Raw genomic sequence first — 25,747 nt, forward strand, 5'->3', positions numbered from 1 at the left:
AGTATATTTAAAAAAAACACAATTAATAGAAGAACGTAACAAATTAACTATCCAACTATATTATGTAGTAACTCGATAAAATAGCCTTCCCAACAAACACTATTCATCTATATAACTCTCTTTCCCCTAATCTCTCTCCCCTCCTCCTATCGCTCTTCTTCTTCTCAACTACACAAACTCTCAACCTCTATATTCCAATCGAGCTCAGGTTATCTACTCTCTCCTCATCTCTTAAACACATATCCATCATCAAAAGTCCAAATTTACATGCCCTCTATACTCTATGGCTATCTTTCTCTATATCCTGTTTCTTGGAAACTAGCCTCTATTACACCACCGTTTCATCTTTCACCATTCCCACTCTGGCACACATATATCGTTTACAACCACTCTATCTTACACTCTATCTCCCATTTTCGCATACCCTCTACTCCCTTCCTATCACCCCCTCCCTGCCCTCCTTCTTCCCTCCACCCCTCTCTCACTTAACCCCCTTCTCCCCTTCTGCACGGAGACTCTCGTGGCAGTGGCAGCGGGCGCAACGCTTCCGACGCCTCCGACGTCCGGGACACTCGCACAGTCCGGAGGTGCAGCGAGCGACACGCCGGCCCCGACAAACACTCGTCCGTCCCGGCTCCCCGCATCTGTTCCCGCCGCTGGTTCTGCTCCCATCCCTCCCGCGGCCCCGGCTCTCCAACACCCGCGGACCATGCAGTTTATCTGAGTTTTGAAATTTTCGTTGATCCCAAATTTTCTCACCACTGAGCGTGAGAGATTTCTGATCAGCGTGATGGCGTGAGAGTTTGCTTGAGGGCGTGAGTCTCACGCTCAAAGCGTGACAGTTGGCAGCCCTGACATTGTGAGCCCACAGGCCTGTTCTGTGTACTATCTCTAAAGTAGACAATCTGGCCATAATCACAATCTTGTTTGTGGGCGTGAGTTGTCGTGTCCAGCAATGTAATATCTCCTGCATTACAACAGTGGACTATGCTTTAAAAGCAATTCCTTAGCTGGAATATGTCTGCGCTGAGAGAACTTTAAAGTCGCGATGACAATGCCGATTAAGTAAAATAGAAGAATAGAATAGAATTACCTTTATTGTCACTCAGACCTTACAGTCTGAACGAACTTTCGTGCCTGCAGTCATACATACAATAAACAACAATAAACACAAATTAACATCCACCACAGTGTATCCTCCAAGCACCTCCTCACTGTGGTGGAGGCAAAAATCTTAGGGCAGCAGTCTCTTCCCTCCTCTTCTCCCTCTGCGCTGAGGCGATTCCCCACCGGGCGATGGCACAAACAGTCCCGTGGCTCACCGAACCCCGCAAACGGGCCGGCTCAAACACCGCGGCCCGGGGTGGTCGAAGCTGCCGCCCTCCAGTCCAGTGGATGCAGCCGCTGGCCCGCGGCTGAACCCCGGTTCAGGTCACCACCACTAGAACGCCGTCCCAGCCACTGGAGCACCGTTCCAGCCCCGAGCCGGATTGCCCTCACGTGAGCGCCGTTCCTCCCTCAAGCTGGGCCGCTCCGATGGGCGCGCCATTCCACCCTCGAGCTGGGCCACCCTCATGGGAGCGCCACAGCCCCTCACGGGAGAGTCTCAGCCCCGCGCCAGGCCGCCCTCACGGGAGCGTCACAGCCCCTCACGGGAGCGCCGTTCCAGCCCCAAGCCAGGCTGCCCTCACGGGAGCGAGCCCAGGGCGAGTCCTGACAGGCTGCCTCCGGAGTCTCGAGGTCGCCAGCTCCGCCATTAGGCCTCAGCGCAGACGGAGGCAGAGAAGGGGGATACGACAAAAAAGTCGCATTCCCCCGAAGGGAGAGACAGCAAGCCCTGTTTCAACCCCCCCCACATAAACACAACCTAAAAACCAAAAACTTAACTAGACAAAACGAAAAAAACAACACAAAAAAGTAATAAATAAACGGACTGCAGGCGAGCCGCTGCTGCCAGGGCAGCGCCGCCACTTCCGGAGTGTGGTAATTACTGAGTATTTAGTTTAGTTTAGATTAGTTTAATTTAGGTTGGAAATACAGTGCGTAAACAGACCCTTGGGCCCACCAAGTCTACACAGACCAGCGTTCCCCGGACATTAACACTACCCTACACATGCTAGGGACAATTACACGTTTTACATTTAAACCAAGGCACTTAACCTACAAACCTGGGGTAGACACAAAATGCTGGAGTAACTTCACGGGTCAGGCATCATCTCTGGATAGAAGGAATGGGTGTCATTTCACAGACTGAAGAAGGGTCTCAACCTGAAACGTCACCCATTCCATCTCTCCAGAGATGCTGCCTGACCCACTGAGTTACTCCACGATTTTGTGTCCACCTTCAAATTAAACCAGGATCTGCAGTTCTTTCCTACACAACCTACAAACATGCACGTCTTTGGAGTGTGGGAGGAAACCGAAGATCTTGGAGAAAACCCACTCAGGTCACAGGGAGAATGTTTAAAGTCTGCACATCCAAGCACCCGTAGTCAGGATCAAACCCCTAGTCAGGATCGAATCTCTGGCGCTGTAAGGCAGTTGCTCTACCGCTGCACCACCGTGCCACCCACAAAATGATAAGATGCACAATAATTGCTATAAGTGGCTATAGAATAATATTGCACACAAAAATTAAAATGTACTTCAGATGACTGAAGGAAGTTATCATAAATACACCAATTGAAAGAAGTTAATACTTAGGTTGGATGAATTTGGAGCCTTTCAAAGCTGTTTATAAGAAATATGAAAAATCATTCCATTTTGAAAGTATTGCATATAAAAACATAATACTTGCACATAATTTAGTTCTTTAAAGTCTAATATTATGCAATGTGAAAGGATTAACTAATGGACTCATAGAGGCATAAAGCTATACCCGCCCAACCAGGTTGCTTAACTGTGCTAGACCCACTTGCCTATGCCCGGCCCACATCCCTTCAAATGTTTCCCATACGTGCACCTTTAGTTTGTTTAGAGGCACAGCTCAATAACAGGCCCTTTGCCCCACTGATCCCCGCCGACCAGCGATCTCCACACATTAATACTACCCTGCACATTAGGGATAATTTTACAATCATACCAAGAAGATTAACCTTCAGACCTGTAATCTTTGGAGTGTGGTAGGTAACCAAAAATCTCGGGATAACTCACGTGGTCACGGGGAGCATGAACAAACTCCGTACAGACAAGCACCCAGGGTCTCTGGCACTGTAGAGCAGTAGCTCTACCACTGCGCCACCGTGCCAATACACAATAGACAATAGATAATAGGTGCAGCAGTAGGCCATTCGGCCCTTCGATCCAGCACCGCCATTCAATGTGATCATGGCTGATCACCCCCAATCAATACCCCGTTCCTGCCTTCTCCCCATATCCCCTGACTCCACTATTTTTAAGAGCCCTATCTAGCTCCCTCTTGAAAGCATCCAGAGAACCTGCCTCCACCGCCCTCTGAGGCAGATAATTCCACAGACTCACCACTCTCTGTGGAGAAAAAGTGTTTCCTCGTCTCCGTTCTAAAAGGCTTGCTCCTTATTCTTAAACTGAGATACAGCGTGGAAACTGGTCATCCAGCCCTTTGGGTCCGCACCAACCAGCGATCACCCATACACTAGTTTTATCCTGCAAGGGCCAATTTACAGAAGTTAATTAGCGTCTCTACGTCTTTGGAACGTGGGATGAAACTGGATCACCATGTGGTCACAAGGAGAACGTACTAACTCCTCACAGACAAAAAGCGAAGAAACCCAGTGGAATAGATTAACTTCAGAATTAAGCAAAGGAATTTTAAGAAAATTATAAAGAAAAGGAAAATAGTCCGGTGAGGTTAATCTAGTGAGAAATATGTAACAAGCATAAATGTCGGTAAATGTAAAAAGGTGGAAAGATCTGGTGGTAAAGGTTTGTGTTGGTCCCTTACAGGCTGAGGCAGGTGAAATGACATCGAGTAGTGTAGAAATAGCAGAGAAAACTAACTAATATGCTGTGTTTGCCTTCAGGGAAATAAACACTGAAAACTTCCCAGAACAGCTAGTCCAGGATGAATGAGGATGTGAAAGAAATTAGCGTTGGTTAAAATAAAGGATTGGATAAAATAATGGAATTGAAAGCCAATAAATCACCCGGACGTGTATGGTTTTGAAAGAGGTGACTGTGAACTGCTTGGTATCTTCCAAAATTCCATAGATTTTAGAATGATTCACATGTGTTGGAAGGAAGCAAATGAAAGAAAGGCGGGAGAGAAAAAAAAACCATGTAACTCAGATCAGTCTGCCTGACATCATTATCAGGAGAGAAATGCTCAAATCTATTATTAAGGCTGTGGCAACAGGGCATGTCATAAATAATAATGGGACTTGGTAGAATGAGAATGGATTTACAAAAGGGGAATCATGTTTGACCAATCTGATAGAATTTTATGAGGTCGCAACGAACAGCATAAATAATGGAAAACCCAGTGTTTGTGGTTTACTGTATTTGGACTTTCTGAGGAGCTTCATTGAAATGCCACATAAGAGGTAATTAAAAATTAGAGCACATAGGATGAGGGGTAATGGATTGAGGGTTGGTTAATTGACAGGAAGCAGAGTTGGTTCATAGCTGGGTGCAGTGGGAATGATGGAGACAGCACTTGGGGACATTGGCTAAATAAATGGGTGAGGATTCAACAAGGATTACATGGTTTGGAACTCTGAGAGATCATCTGCCACAGTAGAAGAAAATGGAAACACAAATATTTTTTAAATTGATAACACGTAATTAATTCTACATTAAATTCAAAGAGAAAATTATGATTTTTTGGAAGGAAGTTAGAAGAGAAATCTCTGTCCAAATCAGTCTGAAAAAATGTTTTCTTAAATGTTTATCAATGTACCAGCTGAGTCAACTTGTCAGGTGGCACAGTGGTACAGCAGGTAGAGATGCTGCCTCACTGTGTTTGAAGGAACTGCAGATGCTGGTTTAAAACAAAGATGAACACAAAATGCTGGAGTAACTCAGTGGGACAGTCAGCATCTCTGACTTCAGAACTGAAGAAGGGTCTCGACCTGAAACGTCACCCATTCCTTCTCTCCAGAGATTTTTTTTTTAAATTTCAAAATAGACTTTATTCATTGATAAATATATACAATTCCTGAACCATTCAAACAAACAAATTCATCCGACATTTTCGGAGACTATACAAGTTTTTTCAGTACAATTTTTTACATTTTTCAAATTTCACCAAACAGTCTCCCACCCGTGCCACTCTGTGGCCCCTGTCCAAGTAATAAATATATACAATGTTTACAGTGCGAAAATTCCATTTGACATTTTCACTTCCACAAATAATGTCCCCCACCCGTGCCACTCATGTGGCCCCCTGGCGTGGGATACCTTCCCTTAATTTAATTTGAGGGGCGTCTCCACCACACCGTGCCCCCTATGTCCAGCAGCGGAAGGACCCTAGACTGTGGCCCTCCCCCACCGAGCCTTGGCGTTGGCTGCACCAAGCTTCAGCGAGTCCCTCAGCACGTACTCCTGCAGTCTGCAGTGGGCCAGTCGGCAACATTCCCTGACGGACATCTCGCTCTGCTGGGTGGTGAGCAACGCTCGGGCAGACCAAAGAGCGTCTTTGACCGAGTTGATGACCCTCCAGCAGCACTCGATGTCAGCCTCTGAATGTGTCCCTGGGAACAGTCCGTAAATCACAGAGTCCTCTGTGACGGAGCTGTTCGGGATAAATCGTTCCAGGGACCCTTGCATACCTCTCCAGACTCTTTTTGCAAACTCACACTCTGCAAAGAGGTGGGCAACCGTCTCCTCTCCACCGCAACCGTCCCGGGGGCAGCGTGAGCCGGTGGTGAGGTTCCGACGGTGCAGGAAGGATCTAACTGAGAGGGCTCCCCTCACCGCCAGCCAAGCCAGGTCTTGGTGCTTGTTGGTGAGTTCTGGCGATGAGGCATTTTGCCAGACAAGCTGGGCAGTCTGCTCTGGGAACCATGCCACCGGATCCATCGAGTCCTTTCCCTGCAGTGTCTGCAGGACATTCCGTGCTGACCACTGCCCGATGGACTTGTGGTCAAAGGTGTTGGTCCGGAAGAAGCTTTCCACAGACGACAGATGGGGCGGCAATGTCCAGCTGACTGGCACATTGTGTGGCATCTGCGCCAGGCCCATCCTTCGCAACACCGGGGACAGGTAGAACCTCAGCAGGTAGTGACACTTAGTGCCCACGTGCCTTGGCTCTACACTCCGCCTGATGCAGCCACACACACTACATCCTTCTCTCCAGAGATGCTACCTGTCCCGCTGAGTTACTCCAGCATTTTGTGTCTATCTTCGGTGTAAACCAGCATCTGCAGTTCCCTCCCACGCACCCTTGTGACCAAGCGTGTTTTCTCCGGGTTCTCCAGATTCCACCCATAGAATTACTCCAGCATTTTGTGTCTGTCTTACTGCCTCACCGTGCCAGATTCCTGGGATATATCCTGACCTCGGGTGCTATAGTGTGAAGTTTGCATGTTTACCGAGGACGAGGCACAGCAGCCAATAAATGGCAGGCAAGCTGTTAAACTGCGAGGGATAGTTTTTTACATTCAAAAGTTGAGTTGGTGAGCAACCATTTTGACAGGAGAGTAAGATTTTTTTTAATTCAACAGGAGAGTGGAGAGAAAGATGTGGCTTGAAAAGAGGCTTTGTTTTAAGTCACGGTAGGACATTTGAAAAGTTGGTGTTTGATCTGTTGTGGAAGAGGCAAGGAAGGTTTAGCGGAGCTCCATCTTGGGAGACAGATTGCGTTCAATAAAAATGTATTGAGGGAAAGTGCAACATTGCAGCTTTGGCTCAAGAGGCTTTAGCGAGAGAGCTGGGAATAGGGTCGTAACTGGTTAAGGTACGGCCTGTTTTTCTGAGTAATTCTTCCTAGGTTTTGGGGTCGTAGAGATGGCAGGTGGGATAGTGGAGTGCTGCTCCTGCAGGATGTTGGAAGTCAGGGGAATTTCTAGTGCCACTGAGTAAGTGCGTTCAGCTAAAGCTCCTTAAGGACCGTGTTAGGTAACAGGATCTGCAGGTGGATGACCTCAGGATTATCCAGAGGTGTGAGAATGTCATAGATAATGCCCCTGTCTCACATAGGAAACCTGAACGGAAACCTCTGGAGACTTTGCGCCCCACCCAAGGTTTCCGTGTGGTTCCCGGAGGTTGCAGGTGGTTGCCGGAGGTTGCAGGTAGTGGAAGCAGGTAGGGAGACTGACAAAAACCTCCGGGAACTGCACGGAAACCTTGGGTGGGGCGCAATGTCTCCAGAGGTTTCCGTTCAGGTTTCCTAAGTGGGACAGGGGCATAAAGCTCACAGTGAGGTGGTGTCACCCAAGGTAGAGGCAGGAGGTACATGGGTGACCACCAGGAAAGGGAGTAGGCAGAAAGTGCAGGAACCCACTAGGGCCATTCCCCTTGACAACGGGAATGCCCCTTTGAATACTGTTGTGGTGTATGACCCGTCGCAGGGAGAGAAGCAACAGCAACAGTGGTCTGGCCTGAGATGGCGGGCCTGGCTCTGAGGCGGAGTCGGGAACGCAACTGTGTTGTAGTGATAGAAGACATTAGTTAGGGGCACAGACAGGAGATTCTGTGGCTGCAAACAAGACTCCACGATGTAATACCGAGTCTCTATAAGGCGCGAATAAGGCCGCATTTTGAAGATTATGAGCAATTCTGGGCACCATATCTGCTGAAGTATGTGCTGGCTCTGGAGAGGGTCCAGAGGAGGTTTACAAGAATGATCCCAGGAATTAGGTTAACCTATAGTGAGCGTTTGTTGACGCTGGGCCTGTACTCGCTGGAGTTGGATAGAGCAGATGTGGGGAGGATGTTTCCACTAGTGGGAGAGTCCAGGACTAGAGGTCATAGCCTCAGAATTAAAGGGCGTTCTTTTAGGAAGGTGATGAGGAGAAATTGATTGAGTCAGAGGGGGGGTGAATTGTGGAATTCATTGCCACAAAAGGCTGTGGACGCCGCCAGTGGATATTTTTAAGGCAGAGATAGCTGGATTCTTAATTAGTGCGGATGTCAGGGGTTATGGGAAGAATGAGTTTTGGAGGGAGAGATAGATCAGTCATGATTGAATGGCGGATTAGACTTGATGGGCCGAATGGCCTAATTCTACTCCTATCACTTATGACCTTGTGACGATAGTGTGCTGCTTCCCTGGTGCCTGTGTCCAGGATGTGTCTGAGCAGTTGTGGAAGCTTCTCAAGGGAGAGGGTGCACAGCTGGAGGTCAGTGTGCATGTTGGCACAAATGACATCAGTAGGAAAAGGGATGACATCCCACAAAGATGAATATAGGGAGTGGGGCAAAATATTAAAAAGCAGGATCCCGAGGGTTATAATCTCTGGATTGATCCCTGTGCCATGTCCTGGCGAGGGTAGAAATGAGAAGATAGGACTGATAAATGTGTGGGTCAGGAGTTTGTGCAGGGGACAGGGATTCAGATTCTGGAGCAGAAGTGACCTGTACAAGAGGGACAGGTTGCCTCGGAAGTGGAGGAGGACCAGTATCCTTGCAGGGAGGTTCGTTGGTGCTTTGTGGGAGAGTATAAACTAGAGAATCAGGTAGGTGGGAGCGAGAATAGTAGCTCAGAAATTAGAAGGCATGTTGAGAAGGTGGAGTTTAGGAGCAGTAAATCTAAAAGGAAGGACAGGCATGGAGAGCGGATGGAATATGGTGATGGTGATGGAGTGAAGTGTAACAGAGTCATAGAGTCATACAGTGTGGAGAAAGGCCCTTCGGCCCAACTTGCCCACACCGGCCAACATGTCCCAATAGACAATAGACTATCAACAATAGACAATAGGTGCAGGAGTAGGCCATTCAGCCCATTGAACCAGCACCACCATTCAATATGATCACGGCTGATCATCCCCAATCAGTGCCCCATTCCTGCCTTCTTCCAGCTACACTAGTCCCACCTGCCTGCATTTGGTCCATATCCCTCCAAACCTGTCCTTTCCATGTAACTATCTAACTGCTTCTAAAATGTTGGGACAGTCCCTGCCTCAACTACCTCCTCTGGTAGCTTGTTCCATACACCCACCACCCAGACACACCCATACACACCCATACACCCACCACCCATACACACCCATACACACCCATACACCCTTTATGTGAAAACATTACCCCTCAAATTCCTATTACATCTTTCCCCCTTCACTTTAATCCTATGTCCTCTGGACCTCGATTCACCTACTCTGGGCAAGAGACTCTGTGCATCTACCCGATCTATTCAATAGAAAATAGACAATAGGTGCAGGAGTAGGCCATTCGGCCCTTCGAAGCCAGCACCGTTATTCAATGTGATCATGGCTGATCATCCCCAATCAGTACCCTGTTCCTGCCTTCTCCCCATATCCCCTGACTGTTATTTTTTAAAGCCCTATATAGCTCTCTCTCGAAAGCATCCATAGAACCTGCCTCCACCACCCTCTGAGGCAGAGAATTCCACAGACTCGCCACTCTCGGTGAGAAAAAGTGTTTCCTCGTCTCTAAATGGCTTACTCCTTATTCTTAAACTGTGGCCCCTGGTTCTGGACTCCCCCAACATCGGGAACATGTTTCCTGCCTCTAGCGTGTCCAAGCCCTTAACAATCAATTCCTCTCATGATTTTATACACCTTTATCCCCCCTATGTCTTATACAACCCCAACATGGCCTCCAAACTTCTTTAGTTCAATACAACATGTATTGTGGATCAGGCAGATGAAGTTAGGGACTGATGTTTGGGACTATGGTGTTGTGGCCATTGTGGAAATGTGCTACTGGGAGGGATATGACTGGCAGCGCAATGTTCCAGGGTTTCGATGTGTCAGATGTGATTGAGAGGGAAGAAAAAGGGGGGGAGGGGTTGCACCACTGATCAGGGAGGCTGCCACGATGACACTCAGAGATGACATACTGGAGGCTTCAACTGCTGAACTAGTGCTAGTGTGTAGAGAATGGGTGAGAAAGTGGGATAGCATAGAATTACTGTGAATGGGTGATTGATAGACCTGGTGGGCCAAAGGGTATTTTTCCATGCTCTATCTTTCAGTGGTGTACTGGGTTTTGAGGGGTAATCACTCTGATTTTCCCCTCAGGATTTTAACATGCAATCCAGAGCGGTGGTTGAGCAAAGAGATCTTCTCGCATGTTGCAACTAATTGCCGCTGCAACAGATTGCTTTTGGGTAGCACGTTTGAAGGGAACAGTATGATTAGAACCCCCAACAACAACATATCCTGATGTGAAGCTGCTCTGTCTTAGATGTTGCCACTGGCACAGTGGTGCAGCAGTAGAGTTGCTGCCTTATAGCACTGGAGAACCGGGTTCGATCCTGACCGTATGGATTTTGTACGTTCTCCCTGTGACTGTGTGGGTTTTCTCCGGGTGCTCCAGTTTCCTCCCACTTTTGAAAGATGTACAGATTTATTGGTTAATTGGCTTCTGTAAATTTTCCCTGGTGTATAGCACAGAACTAGTGTACGAGTGATCGCTGGTTGGCATGGACTCGGAGGGCCAAAGGGCCTGTTTCCTTGATATCTCTAAACTAAACTAAAACAGAATTTCACCAGATCCCTTTACTGAGACACAAAAAGACTATCTAATGCTCATGTGATTAATCAAATGATATCAAAGAGGATTCTGGTGGCACTTGGCCATTATAATTACTGAGCAACAGCTTGCTAAAAATTCAAACAAGATAAGTTCTTTCTTAAATTGTTGACTTTATCAAGAGTTAGATGCAACTATGCTTTACAGAACCTCCTTCAGTTTGGATGCAGGCGATATGTGTCAACTACGTATTTTTAGCACGTAATACCAGAATATCATTGCCTTTGTTTCATGACTTCCATCTGGTCACAATAATTAGTGGAAAAATGACAGAGAAACCAATCTGGCCATTGATTGCTAATGGAATACATGCAAAGTAATTGGCATGATTGATTCACAGCCAAGGATGAGCATCCCTGGTGGGATCTGGGCTCTGACAGGATTTCAGGGTGTTATGAAGGCGGGTGGGTGTCATACAATAATCACTATCTGATGGCGTGCAATATCAAGAGCTTCCTGAAAACACAAGGACAAAACATAGTAGATGTTAGTTTAGTTTAGCTTAGAGATACAGCGCAGACACAGGGCCTTTCCCACCGATTGCACCGACCAGTGATTCCCGCACATTAACACCTTCCTACACACGCTAGGGACATTTTTTTTACATTTCTATCAAGCCAATTAACCTACGAAATGCATTTCGTTGTCTCTGTACTGTACACTGACAATGACAATTAAAATTGAATCTGAATCTGTACAAATGTGTACATCTTTGGATTGTGGGAGGGAACCAAAGATCTCATAGAAAACCCACGCGGGTCACAGTGAGAACGTGCAAACTCCGTACAGGCAGTGCCCTCGTAGACGGGATCAAACTCATGTCTCCGGCTCTGCAAGCTCAGCAAGCGCCGGAAGACAGCAATTCTACCACTGTGCCACCGTGCTGCCCCTATGACCAAGAAAACATCATGTTATGTATCTGTTGTAGGTGTATGCTGAGAATGTTCTGTCCATTAAGGGACAGAAGTTTAGGGGTAACATGAGGGGGTTAGGGGTAACATGAGGGGGGACTTCTTTACTCAGAGAGTGGTAGCTGTGTGGAATGAGCTTCCAGTGGAAGTGGTGGATGCAGGTTTGATTTTATCATTTAAAAATAAATTGGATAGGTATATGGGCGGGAAAGGAATGGAGGGTTATGGTCTGAGTGCAGGTAGATGGGACTAGGTGAGAGTAAGTGTTTGGCACGGACTAGAAGGGCCGAGATGGCCTGTTTCCGTGGTGTAATTGTTATATGGTTATATGGTTTGTTATATTTCTCTTCAAGAAGGGCCTGGAGAAAGAATTATAGCAGGGAAATGCTTGTCCAGAAAAATAAAACAATGTATGTTGTCATGATTATTTTAAAGGCAGTTGATGAATGATATTCTAATCCAAAATTGTGTCTCTGGAGGAAAATGATTTATACACCCATCTATTTAAACATAATCCACTTTTTATCCACAGTGTTGAAGTTTTTCAATCTGTCAGTAAGGGGTAAAAGAGACATCTAATGTGACACAAAGAAGCCAAGGGAGCCATCAAAACGAGATGATAAATCAGTTCGGTTCGAGCGTTGTGCTCTCCTTGCTTAGTTGAAAACATTGAGAAGGTTGGGGGTATTTATAAGAACTTGCTTAAGAGATCAAAAAAATAAAGTATCCATGTCAACAAACAACTATTGAAACAAAGTTGATACAATCAGATGTACTCATATTCTGTTGGGCCCTGACTTTAGTTCACATGACTTGTAACCCTATGACTGTAACACCATATCAGGTTTGCACATTTTCCTGTTATTTTGAAGATAGACTCAAAATACTGGAGTAACTCATCAGGACAGGCAGCATCTCTGGAGAGAAGGAATGGGTGACGTTTCGGATCGAGACCCTTCTTCAGTCCATATCTCTCTCTCTCTCTCCCCTGACTCTCAGTCTGAAGAAGGGCCTCAACATGAAACATCACCCATTCCGTCTCTCCAGAGACGCTGCCTGTTCCGCTGAGTTACTCCAGCATATTGTGTCTATCCTCGGAGTAAACCAGCATCTGCAATTCCTTCCAACACATCATTGTGACTATGTGTGTTTTCTCCGGAGAGTCCAGATTCCACCCGTATCCCCAAAAACATTTGGTTGGTCAGTTAATTGGCTATAAATTATCATTATTAGTTAGATAAGTGGAAACATCTGAGGACAACTTAATGGAAATGTGAAGAGAGTGAAATGTGATTGGTGTAGAATTGGTGCAAATGACTGTCTCATGGGTGACAAGGAAGCTAAGTTGCTAAGACACCACAGCACGTGGCATTGTAGATAGTGAAAATGGATCAAAAATTACAGCAGGATCTTGATCAACAGGGCAAGTGGGCTGACGCATGGCGAGTGGCGTTTAATGCAGATAATGCAGCAAGGTATTGTATTTTGGGAAGTCAAACTCGGGCACGACCTCCAGAGTGAATGCCAGGGCCCTGAGAACTGTTGTAGGGCAGAAGGATTTAGGATTGCAGGTATATAATTTCTTGAAAATGGTGTCACAAGTAGATATGGTGCTCAAAACGGCTTTTGGTACACTGGCCTTCACCGGTCAGGGTATTGAGTATAGTTGGGATGTTATGTTTCAGCTGTACAACATACACAGTTACTGAGGCACATTGGTCAATATATATGGACTATCGTATTCAGGTTTGGACACCCTGCCATAGGATTAAGATCCTACTGTAATTTTTGATAACCATCTTCACTATCAATGATGTTGTTAAGTGAGAGAGAATGGAGAGCAGATTCATGAAGATGTTGCCAGGACTCGAAGGCCTGGGCTAGAGGATTCGGTTGAATAGGCAAGGACTTTGTTCCTGGGAACACAGGAGGTTGAGAAGTGATCTTAGAAACATAGAAACATAGAAACATAGAAATTAGGTGCAGGAGTAGGCCATTCGGCCCTTCGAGCCTGCACCGCCATTTAATATGATCATGGCTGATCATCCAACTCAGTATCCCGTACCTGCCTTTCTCCATACCCTCTGATCCCCTTGGCCACAAGGGCCACATCTAACTCCCTCTTAAATATAGCCAATGAACTGGCCTCAACTACCCTCTGTGGCAGAGAGTTCCAGAGATTCACCACTCTCTGTGTGAAAAAAGTTCTCCTCATCTCGGTTTTAAAGGATTTCCCCCTTATCCTTAAGCTGTGACCCCTTGTCCTGGACTTCCCCAACATCGGAAACAATCTTCCTGCATCTAGCCTGTCCAACCCCTTAAGAATTTTGTAAGTTTCTATAAGATCCCCTCTCAATCTCCTAAACTCTAGAGAGTATAAACCAAGTCTATCCAGTCTTTCTTCATAAGACAGTCCTGACATCCCAGGAATCTTATAGTGGTTTATGAAACCATGAGTGGAATAGATAAGGTGAGTGCACAGAGTCTTTTACCCAAAGTGGGGGAATCAGATGATGTAGTTTTCAGGTGAGAGAGGAAAGCATTAATAGGAACCTGAGGGGAATCTTTAGCTATGGCATTGGGTAAATGGAATGAGCTGCCAGGGGTGGTAGTTGAGACAGGTACTATAGCAATATTTAAAATAAATTTGGAGAGGTACATGGATAGGAAATGTTTCGAGGGATACGGGCCAGTGGGTAGGTGGGATTAGTGTAGATGGGGCATCTTGGTTAGCATGGACAGGTTGGGTCAATGGACCTCTCTCTGTACTATATGACTCTTTGACTACAATTCTATGACAAGGGACTGTTTGTTTCATGTTATTCTGTCTCTTTGTTTCTATTTAAATAAATAAGAGATGCAATACAGTGTAGTAAAGTGTGGAGTCATGTGTTTTGATAGTAGGAATAAAGGAATCAATGGGATAATAGGATATAGGAATAAATAATAGGAATAAATGGGGAGAAAATCCAGAAATCAGAGGTGCAACGAGACTTGGGAGTGCTGGTGCAAGATTCCACAAAAGATAATTTACAAGTTGAATCAGTTGGCAGGAAGGCAAACTCAATGCTAGCATTTATTTCAAGAGGACTTCAATCCTAAATTGTAATGCTGAGGCTCTATAAGGCGCTGGTCAGGCTGCATTTGATGTATTACGAGCAATTGTGGGCCCCGTTCATATCTGAGTAAGGATGTGAGGGCTCTGGAGAGGGTTCAGAGGAGGTTTATAAGAATGATACCAGGAATGAGTGGGTTAACATATATTGAGCCTCTGATGGTCCTGGGGCTGTACTCGCTGGAGTTTAGACGAATGAGGGGGGACCTCATAGGAACTTATCGTGAACAAATAGTGAAAGGCCTGGATAGAGTGGATGTGGAGACGATGTTTCCACTTGTGGGAGAGTCTAGGACCAGAGGTCATAGCCTCAGAATTAAAGAACATTCAGTTTGGAAGGAGATGAGGAGGAATTTCTTTACTCAGAGGGTGGTGAATCTGTGCAACTCATTGCCAAAGAAGGCTGCGGAGGCCAGATTGATGGATATTTCTAAGGCAGAGATGGACAGATTCTTGATTCATACAGGTGTCAGGGGTTCTGGGGAGAAGGCAGGAGAATGGGGTTAGGAGAGAGAGATAGATCAGTCATGATTGAATGGCAGAGTAGACTTGATGGGCCGAATGGACTAATACTGCTCCTATCACTTATAAACATAAACTTATGGAAGCAGGTGTAGGTTGGTCATGTCTTGTCTAGTTGTGTTGTTTGGTGCATGCACATGTATGTTGAGGTACTGTAACAATGACAATCTTGCAGCAGCATCACAGGTACGTAGACACATGCAACTGGAAACATAAATTATCCATGTCTTGCATAAATTGCACATACATTATACAATACAATACAATACAATTTATTTGTCACTTGAACCTCATAGAGGCTCAAATGAAATGTTGTTTCTGCAGTCACACACACACAAGAAAAAAAGACCCAAGACACAACACAATTTACACAGACATCCATCACAGCGCATCTCCTCCTCTCTGTGATGGAAGGCAAAAAAACGTATCTCTCCCCTGCACTCCCCATTCCCCTCCCGATGTCAGAGTCAAAGCCCCTGGCGGGCAATGGCATTATATAAAACAGTGAAAAAAGATGGACTGTGTAGAAAGCAAGACATGACTGCAAAAACACACAAATAAAAAATAAGCCTCTGGTGATGAAAATGGTGGTTCATAGAGTTCTGACTGTAGGTCCAGGGTAGGATTAGGGTAAAATGAATGTTGTGCAGGTCAGTTAAAAAAACTGCTAGTTGAAGGCAAGTAACTGCCCCTGAACCTGGTGGTGTGGGAGGTCATGGTTCTACACTTCTTGTCCACTGGTTGCAACTAGAATTGGGTATAGCCCAGCTGGTGGGGATTGTCAATGATAGATTCCACCTTATTGATGCATCTCATGAAAACCTTTTTGATGGAGATGTAGACTGTGTCCGTGATGGACTTGGCTGGGTCCACCGCTCCCATCAAATGTTGCGTGCCTATGCATTGGGATTGTTGTGCTGGTCCATGGTGTAACCAGTCAGAACAAGTTCTACAGTATATCTATAGAAGTTTGTTAGTACATTCATTGACATGTTCCCTGACAGGGCGCCCAGTGGCGCAGCGGTAGAGTTGCTGCCTCACGTCTGTACGGCGTTTGTATGTTCTCCCCGTGATCGCGTGGGTTTTCTCCAAGCAATTTATTTTCCTCCCACACTCCAAATATGTACAGGTTTGTGGGTTAATTGGCTTGGTATAAATGCAAATTGTCCCTAGTGTGTGTAGGATAGTGTTAATGTGCAGGGATTGCTGGTCGGTGTGGACTCAGTGGGCCTAACGGCCTGTTTCTGCGCTGTATCTCGAAATTAAACCGAACAAAATGTCAAATCGCTTTCAATTTCTAAGAACGTAGAGGCACCAGGTGCCTTCTTTGTGATTGTATCTGTGTGCTGGGCTCAGGACACGTCCACCAAGATGTTATCTGCCCTGAATTTGAAGCTACTAACTTTATCTATCACTGACCCACCAGTGAAAACTGGCTTGTGATCTTCCAAGGTAGACACAAAATGCTAGAGTAACTCAGCGGGACAGGCAGCATATCTGGATAGAAGGAATGGGTGACGTTTCGGGTCCAGACCCTTCTTCAGACCCGACCCAAAACGTCACCCATTCATTCTCTCCAGAGATGCTGCCTGTCCCGCTGAGTTACTCCAGCATTTTGTTTCTACCCTCTACCTGATTTAAACCTGCATCAGCAGTTCTTTCCTGCACGTTGTGATCTTCCAACCACCCTCCTGACGGCAGCTTCATTCCTGACTTTTTACCCTCACCCCACTTCTTGCATAAACCTCATGTCCATTGACATCCAAGCATTATTTTGAACTCCTTTCTCAATGTATTCCCTGGCTGAGCCTCCGCAGTTTCCATGAGGCAGAATTCCAAAGATTCAACCTCCTCTGGTAGAACACTCTGCCCCCTAGTTCTAGACAGCCCAGCTTGGCCAGGCAGATCCAACCTTCCAGAGAAATCCCAGCCAGGGTGAGCATCATCCCTGGATCTACCCTGTCAAACTTTGTATAAGCCCAAACTACTGAATCTTTCCTCGTGGAACAAAGCTGCCATCCCAAGGATCAGTCTGGTGAACATTCTGGTGAAGATGACTGCCTCTGTCACATATATCCTTTTTTTTTTATTGAGGAGAGCAAGTTGTACACAACATGCCAATGGGTCTTAATGGGCTCCTATATAATTGGAACAAGGCCTCTCCACACTTATCCTCAAATTCTCTTGCAGTAAAGGCCAACATCCCTTTTGCTTTATTGATTTCTTGCTGATACTACATGGGTGGCGAGCATAGTGGTGCAGCGGTAGAGCTACTGTCTAACAGCGCCAGAGACCTAGGATTGATCCCGACCAAGGGTGCTGTCTGTATGGAGTTTGCAGGTTCTCCCCGTGGCCGTGTGGGTTTTCTCCAAGATCTTCGGTTTCCTCCCACACTCCAATGACGTACAGGTTTGCAGGTTAACTGTTTGGTATAAATGTATATTGCCCCTAGTGTGCACAGCAGTGTTGGTGTGTGGGGATCGCTGGTCGGTGTGGACTCAGTGGGCTGAAGGGCCTGTTTCTGTGTTGTATCTCTAAACTAAACTATATGTTAACTTGATCTGTGTGCATTGCCCTTCTGAATATGACAACTTTCAATTGATCACCATTTCAATCAGAATGGATGACCTGACCTGTTTCACATCATGTTCCATCTGTGTCCATTCACTTAACCTATCCATGTGGTCCAACTTAACATTCATCTGATTCTATCCTACACACACCTACAAAAAGATTATTAACTTAACTTTAACTATAATTCACTTCACTAGCTATAGGTAAGATTTGTGAGATCATGAGAGACTATAAAAGCAAATATTTCCCACTGATTCACATCATTGTGAAATTGAAATCCACTCTGTACAGTATGATCAGGTTGGCAGCACAAACATTCCGCCACATCCATTTCTACATTCTAAAGTGCATGAACCAGTAATTTGATTTTTAAATGAATTCAAATTGTTTTTATCATTAAGTTTTGGCATAATGGCAGCATAATGGTGGTGCAGCGGTAAAGCTACTGCTTCATAGCGCCAGAGACCTAGGTTCGATCCTGATTACAGGTGCTGTCTGTACGGAGTTTGTACGTTCTCCCCGTGACAATGAGAGTTTCCTCCGAGATCTTCAGTTTCCTCCCGCTTTACGAAGACATCCAGGTTTGTAGGTTAATTGGCATTGTATGAATGTAAAATTGTCCCTAGTGTGTGTTGGGTAGTATTAATGTGCGTGGATCGCTGGTCGGCATGGACCCGGTGGGCTGAAGGGCCTGCTTCCATCTATCTCTGAGCTAAACTACAGATAATTCCAATCGACTATGTGAAACTGAAAAGTGACGTTTGTCCTCATCTCTCGTGTCCCGAGATACTTTGCTAACACAGGGGAAAGTCTCTTCCAATTGTTTAGTTGCTACACTTAAAACATTTAGCCAGCGATTAACACTCTACAAAGCTGTGATCTTTTGTTTTGGTAACACATTCTCAATGTGCATATAATATTTCAGAAGATTGTCACTCCTCATATTGTGTCCAAAATGACAGGTTTGTCAGATATTGTTTGGTTACATTAAAGGTCATTTTTGACTTCAACTGGAAACTACTGCCTGTTTGCTCCTTAGAAAATCCACATGTGCTGGGGGCTACGAGAATCTAGCAAATCTGTAAATGGCGAGGACGACTGGTTTAGAAGCTAGGTCTGCAGGTTTGAATGAATGAAAGAATGAATTAAATAATTAATGAATGGACGTATGCTTTATTGTCACATTGGACAAGTCACAGTGAAATTCTTTGCTTGCATACCCAAGGTATGCAAATAGTCACCACATAAAGGGCGCTGACAAACTTACAGAGTAAGTTACAAAGTTTGTTTATTGCACAAAGATAGACAGTGTTGCATGTAGGGTGCATGCTAAGATATCTAAGATATCTAAGATAGACAAAAAATGCTAGAGTAACTCAGTGAGCCAGGCAGCATCTCTGGAGAGAAGGAATAGGTGACTGTTCAGGTTGAGGTCTTTCTTCAGACTGACTCTAGAAAATCACCCTTCCTCCTGTGCTCCAAGGAATAGAGACCCAGCCTACTCAACCTCTCCCTATAGCTCAGACCCTCTACTCCTGGCAACGTCCTCGTAAATCTTCGCCTTTCCCATTCCAGCTTGACCACATCTTTCCTATAACACGGTGCCCAGAACTGAACACAATGCTCTAAATGCAGCCTCACCAACGTCTGATCCAATTCACGCCCTCTGTCCTATACTGTCTTGTATAATTTACACGTAATCCATGTTTAATTCATACTTTTGTCTGTCATATATCTTTGTGCTGTGATGCTGCTGCAAGCAAACGTTCATGGTACCTGTAACTCATCGTACTTGCGACTATGACAATAAACTTGACCTGACTTAACTTTTCAGACAGTGCTTTTCTAATTGTTCATGACTCTTCCCAGATAACAGAACATGCCCGATGACACGTGTGTGACTGTGGGGACTGAATGGGGTTTCTTCTTTGAAAAGCTGGCTTGGATCCGATGGTCTGAATAGCTACCTCCTGTATCATGTGTAGGACGGAACTGCAGATGTTGGGTGTTTAAGAAGGAACTGCAGACGCTGGAAAATTGAAGGTAGACAAAAGCGCTGGAGAAACTCAGTGGGTGCAGCAACATCTATGGAGCGAAGGAACTAGGCAACGTTTCGGACCGAAGTCTGAAGTCTGAGAAGGCCGAAGTCTGAAGGAGGGTTTTTTTACCCGAAACGTTGCCTATTTCCTTCGCTCCATAGATGCTGCTGCACCTGCTGAGTTTTTCCAGCACATTTGCCTGTCTGCAGATGCTGGTTTACGTTGAAGGTAGACACAACATGCTGGAGAAACTCAGAGGGACAGGTAGCATCGCTGGAGAGAAGGAATGGGTAATGCTTCGGGTTGTGTCCCTTCCTCAGACGGCAAAACGACACCCATTCCTTCTACCCAGAGAAGAGACCTTGTGTATCATGTTGGGTGTAAGCCAGTTCCAGCATCTGCAGTTCCTTTTTGAACACATCGTAGGCCATGACATTTTAATCCAGTGTTAGGCACTTAAAACATCTATGCCTTCAAACTTCTTTATGGCCGAAACAATGTATAGAAATGGAGAGAAAACAATTAACTTGCATAAATCAGTGAAAACTCACCCACAGAACAAAGTACTTAAGCTGGTGTTTGTAACAACGGAAATGCAAAGATCTGTGAAAGGATTGCAGCATAAAACAATGGAAAATAAAGGCAGTTAAGCAGACAGTACAGTTAGGGAACTTGCAATACAGCAGAATGTCTGTGCCTAGAAATTCAATTATCTAACCCTGTTACCTCAGCATTATGCAAATAACATCTGTTTTTGTTTGGAGAGAAATACAAGAAAATAAAGGGTCTAGGATTTAACATGGAGATAAGCAAAACATTTTCTCTGGGAAGGTGATATGTTGAGGATCTAATTTCTTCAAAAGCTGTTTGATATATGTTAATATTTTTAGTGCAGCAGTAGATGGATTCTATGAGACCGTAAGACATAGGAGCCAAATTAGGCCATTCAGCCCATTGAGTCTACGCCATCATTCATTCATGGCTGAACTATTTTTCCTCTCAACCACATTCTTCTGCATTCTCCCTGTATCCTTTGGTGTCCTTCCTATTCAAGAACATGTCAATCTCCACCTTAAATATGCTCTTTGTGTTAGCCTCCATAGCCACCTGTGGCAATGAATACCACAGATTCACCAGCCTCTTGTTAAAATAATTCCCCCTCATCTCCACTTTGAAGGTACGCCCTTTTATTCTGACGCTTTGGCCTCTGGTTTCAGATGCTCCCATTACTGACAGCACCCTTTCTACGTCCACTCTATCTAGCTAGGCAGGTATTCCAGATAGGCAAGGGAGTGAGAGGATACCATGGGCGGCCTGCAGTGTAGAGATGTAGAGATTACAGTCAGATATGGCATCATCTTATGAACTGATTGTGGGGATACTCCTGCTCCTACATCAGTCTCTTCTCCATCCACTTCAATTATGAGTCTTATGCCCACCTTCCCTTTCATCCCTCCATACACCACTGGGTGAACCATACTATTCTGCCCCACACCAAGCTGTCTAGCCCCCCCCCCCCCCCCCCCACCACTTTGTCCTCCCACACTAATCATCCTGCTCCCATCACAACCATGCGTCTCTCCCCCCCACATTGTCCAATCTCCTCCCGCACCCCCCCCTCCCCCCTCACCACCCTATTACTTGGAAAGGCTTAGAGGAATATTGGGGAAATGAGACTAGCTGAGATGGGGCATGTTTAGTGTAAGGTAAAGTTTGCAAAATCCCATCAACGATAGTCCAAGGGTCACCAAAGAGGTAGATAGCAGTTCAGCACGGCTCTCTGGTTGAGGTAGGATGATTCAGTTGCCTGATCTATCCCTGCCTATCCTTGATCTATCCAGGCTATCTTTGATTGGACCTTGGTGTCTTTATCTTGCTAAGACTAAGCATTATTCCCTTATCATGTGTCTGTACACTGTAATTGGTTCGATGGTAATCATGCGTTGTCTTTCTGCTGACTGGATAGCACACAGCAAAAGCTTTTCAATGTACCTCGGTACATGTGACAATAAACTAAACTGAACTGACAGCAGAGATACTGAATATCACAGCCTTTATGAAGTGATAGGCAGGAGATATGGTCTACTTTGGAGTACTGAGTATTCACAGACATCAGAATAATTGCGCAGTTTGCTCCGGTTGGTGGACATTATCTGGAATGTCCCATTATTACCCGCACATTATCCCAATCCAGGGGAACAGAGAAAGAGAGGATATCATGGAATTGAAATGACCAGGCATCTGTGATTGCAGCAAGAGCCTTTGTAAGATTCGGCTAATGCCAGTGTACAGGGATCAGAATTTCACCAAATCGATTTGCCTGGTTGGACTGGACTGAAAAGCAAACTGTAATTTGCTTTTAATGTTTTTTGTTGAGCAAAAGCATCATGCAAAGAGTCTCACACCGATATATTCAATACTGATGTAGTCAAGAGAGAGTTAGATGTAGCTCTTAAGGCTAACAGAATCAAGGGATATGGGGAGAAAGCAGGAACGGGGTACTGATCCTGGATGCTCAGCCATGATCATATGGAATGGAGGTGCTGGCCCAAATGGCATTTCGCTGCATTCTGTGATTCTATGTTTCTATGGAGAGCCACTTAACCTGGGTCAGTGCCAACCTATTCCTGAATTATATGCCGATGCTTCACGCACATAAATAGTGCAGGGTGTTTGAACCATTCTCCTGGAACGAAGACACTCAATTAATACTCAAAGTATAATTCTAGTGTTAATGAGGTCCCTAACAAGCAATCTCATGATTTTAACATTGACATATGCTTATGTTTAAAGTCTGGTATTGAATCCTCATCTTTCAAATGAAAAAAGAGTTCTGAAATATTCAACAGTATTTCTTTATTGTATCAAGGCTGTATTCTCTCTTTCTCCATACATGAATATAAAGCACACTATTAATGTTCCCTTATTGAATAAACATTGCTTTGCCTTACAATTGCATGTGTTCAAATGTAGTTTCCATTTCATTCTTGCTTTGATGATATTTCATTTTAATTTTAATCTATGCAGCAGCGTAAAACCTCTGACCCCCACATCTGAAGTTTATTTAGGCCAAACTCGTTAGAGTGTCTCAGCAGAGAGTTCCAACTTGGCTGCCCGTTGATGCCCAGTGGCTGGAGCTCCCTGACCATATATAAACTGTAACAAACAAACTCCTACCAGAAGATGGAAGTCAGGATTGGTGGCTGAGAAATGTGCTTTGAAATTCTATGTTTCGATGTATCTATGTTTCTATGTTATCACCTTCCCCTAGCTAACAATTATCAATTCTACATTTTCCTTGATATTTCCCCCTTTGATCTCTTGTTTGCACACCTTACCCTTACCATGGCTTTTTGGTTGCAAGTTGGATGGTCTTAGCTATATATCATATTCTACCATTCACTCAGTCTAATAATATCTGTGTAATGTGTTGCATCCGTGAACACTACATACAACACCGGTGTCTGACTAGTTTCACTGTCCAACTGATTACATTTTACTGATTGTATGCTTGGATGTCACCTTCCCCTCAGCTAACAATGATTAAGTTCTATATTTCCTTGAGCATCGTCCCCCTTGATCTCTCGTTTTCACACCTTAACCTTCCACATCTCTCATTTCTCTCTCCCCTGACTCTCAGTCTGAACAAGGGTCTTGACCCGAAACGTCACCCATTCCTTCTATCCAGAGATGCTGCCTTTCCCACTGAGGCAATCCAGGCTTCGGATGTTGTGACTCCGCCAGGTGATGGTAAGTAATGTCAGTCCCGCGGCTGAATCCAAGCTCCATGAACGGGCCGGTTTAACTCCGCAGCCCGGGGTGGTCGAAGCCGCCGAAGCTGCGGCCCTCCAGTCCAGTGGATGCAGCTGTTGTCGCGGGAGCTCAGGAGAACAGGACACCAACCTGTGACCTGCGTGCTCCCGACGATGTCGTCCACTGGGCCCGCGGCCGAGTCCACCGAGGTCGGGTCGCCGCTGCATCTGCCCGCTCCAGGGTCGGGTCACCGCTGCTGCTGCCGCTGCCCGCTCAGAGGCTGCCAGCTTCGCTATTAGGCTTCGGCGCAGGCGGAGACGGATACGGAGGATACGACAAGACAAGTCGCATCCCCCCGAAAGAAGAGACCAAAAACATGTTTCTCCCTCCACCCACACACATACACAACCTAATAAACCAAAAATTAACTAAAACAGGACAAAAGAACAACAAAAGAAAAAAACAGATGGACTGCAGGCGAGCCGCAGCTGCTAAGGCAGCGCCGCCATCTTGGATGGCCGCTAAGGCAGCGCCGCCATCTCATAAGGCAGGGATTCCCATCCTTTCTCGTCCCGTTTACCCCTGGCAACTTTAATAGCAAGATTAAACGGGAACTTACCAGTTTGAAGTTTGATCTTTATTTTATGAGAAGTTACGATGAGGGATTACGTGAAGAAGGCCGTCAGCCCGCATGCGCGCCAACCTTTAAAATCAGCAGTGTGAAATCACAGAATAACAGTTGTTGAACTGAATATAGTAAGATACGAGAAACTTGTAATACCAGCTGATCTTTTAAAAGGGTTTGAGAGCGGAGGGCACGTAATTCCTCATCGCAACTCCTCATAAAATAAAGATCAAATTTCAAACTGGTAAGTTCTCGTTTAATCTTACTATTTTACTTCTGAGTCACGTGAGTGACTGCGTGAAGACTTTGAAGCTCTGTGATTTCATGCCGTGGACGCAAGTCCAAGCCCCACAACTGTATTGGTTGACCATGGATGAGAGATAAATGCACTCAGACATGACAAATTTTGAAAACATGCTGATGCTTTTAATGGACAAATCATAAATATAGTAGCTCCTCACATCCAGAGAGACTACGTAACAGAACTTAAAACGGTGTCGGCAAAAGCACTTGGTCTGGTGACAGGTTTATTATAGAACACCTGGAACGTACGTTCTCCTGGCCATCCTGCGGTCGCTAGGATTAGGTCTAGTGTGACATCCCTTGTCCTTGCTGCTGATGTAGATGCAGCCCTGGTGGAGTGAGATTTAAATTAATCAGTATTTACTCCTGCATATGTCAGTACCTGGTTCAGCCACCTGGAAATGGTCTGAACTGAAACCTTTTTACATGGTTTCTTAAAACTAACAAATAATGCTAGTTCCGGGCCCCTTAGGTTCTTAGTGACCTTAATATAAAGTTGCAGGAGTGTTACAACACATAGCCGGTAGTCCAAGGGGTAAATGTAGCTTGATGCATACTAAGTGGCCCTTGTGGCTGAATGTATGGAGAGAAGGCAGATATAGGATACTGAGTTGGATGATCAGCATTGATCATATTGAATGGCGGTGCAGGCTCGAAGGGCCGAATGGCCTACTCCTGCACCTATTTTCTATGTTTCTATGTTTCTATACACGTAAAACATGATGCTGTTGGCAGACGTAGTCATATTATCCAGTCGAAGCTTGTGTAACGACTGGGCCCTTTGCCAGCGCCATTAGCATCACTACTTTATATGTGATCTGGACCAGGGACAGGAATGTTGCCGGTGCCCACCGGCGGAGCAGAGTTAATACTGTGCCTACATCCCAAATTTCCGTATATCTGGGCCTGGGAGGTTTTGTGTTGAAGGTGCCCTTCATAAATCTAGACACTAGAGGGTGTGACCCAACAGGGTGACATCCTGATCCCGGCCCCAAATATGCCGATAGTGCACTTCTGGCACAGTTAATAACACTATAACTCAACTTCTCTTCAAATAATAGTTTTGAGAGAAACTCTAACACATCGGTTATGTGTGCTGAGCCGTATGATATATTGAATATTGTACAGTACTCTTCCCACTTCCTAGTATAGGAAGTGTATTGTGCCTTCGTACTGTCTCTCCACGCTGCAGCGAGTACATCCACCATGCGTTCAGACAATCCGAGCCCCAGGAAAGGTCTTCTCAGACTGTGAACCAACAATTTTATTTGGT

The 25,747-nt window shown here is 45.4% G+C and overlaps 1 protein-coding gene across 1 annotated transcript in view; it reads left to right on the forward strand.

Moving 5' to 3' along the window:
• LOC129707178 (cadherin-22-like) overlaps positions 1-25,747 on the forward strand; it is a gene marked incomplete at its 5' end in the record, with an annotated part of 810,235 nt that overhangs the window by 392,138 nt on the left and 392,350 nt on the right. The window lies entirely within an intron of this gene.

Source organism: Leucoraja erinacea, chromosome 21 (genome assembly GCF_028641065.1).
Source record: "Leucoraja erinacea ecotype New England chromosome 21, Leri_hhj_1, whole genome shotgun sequence".
Classification (NCBI taxonomy): Eukaryota; Metazoa; Chordata; class Chondrichthyes; order Rajiformes; family Rajidae; genus Leucoraja; species Leucoraja erinaceus.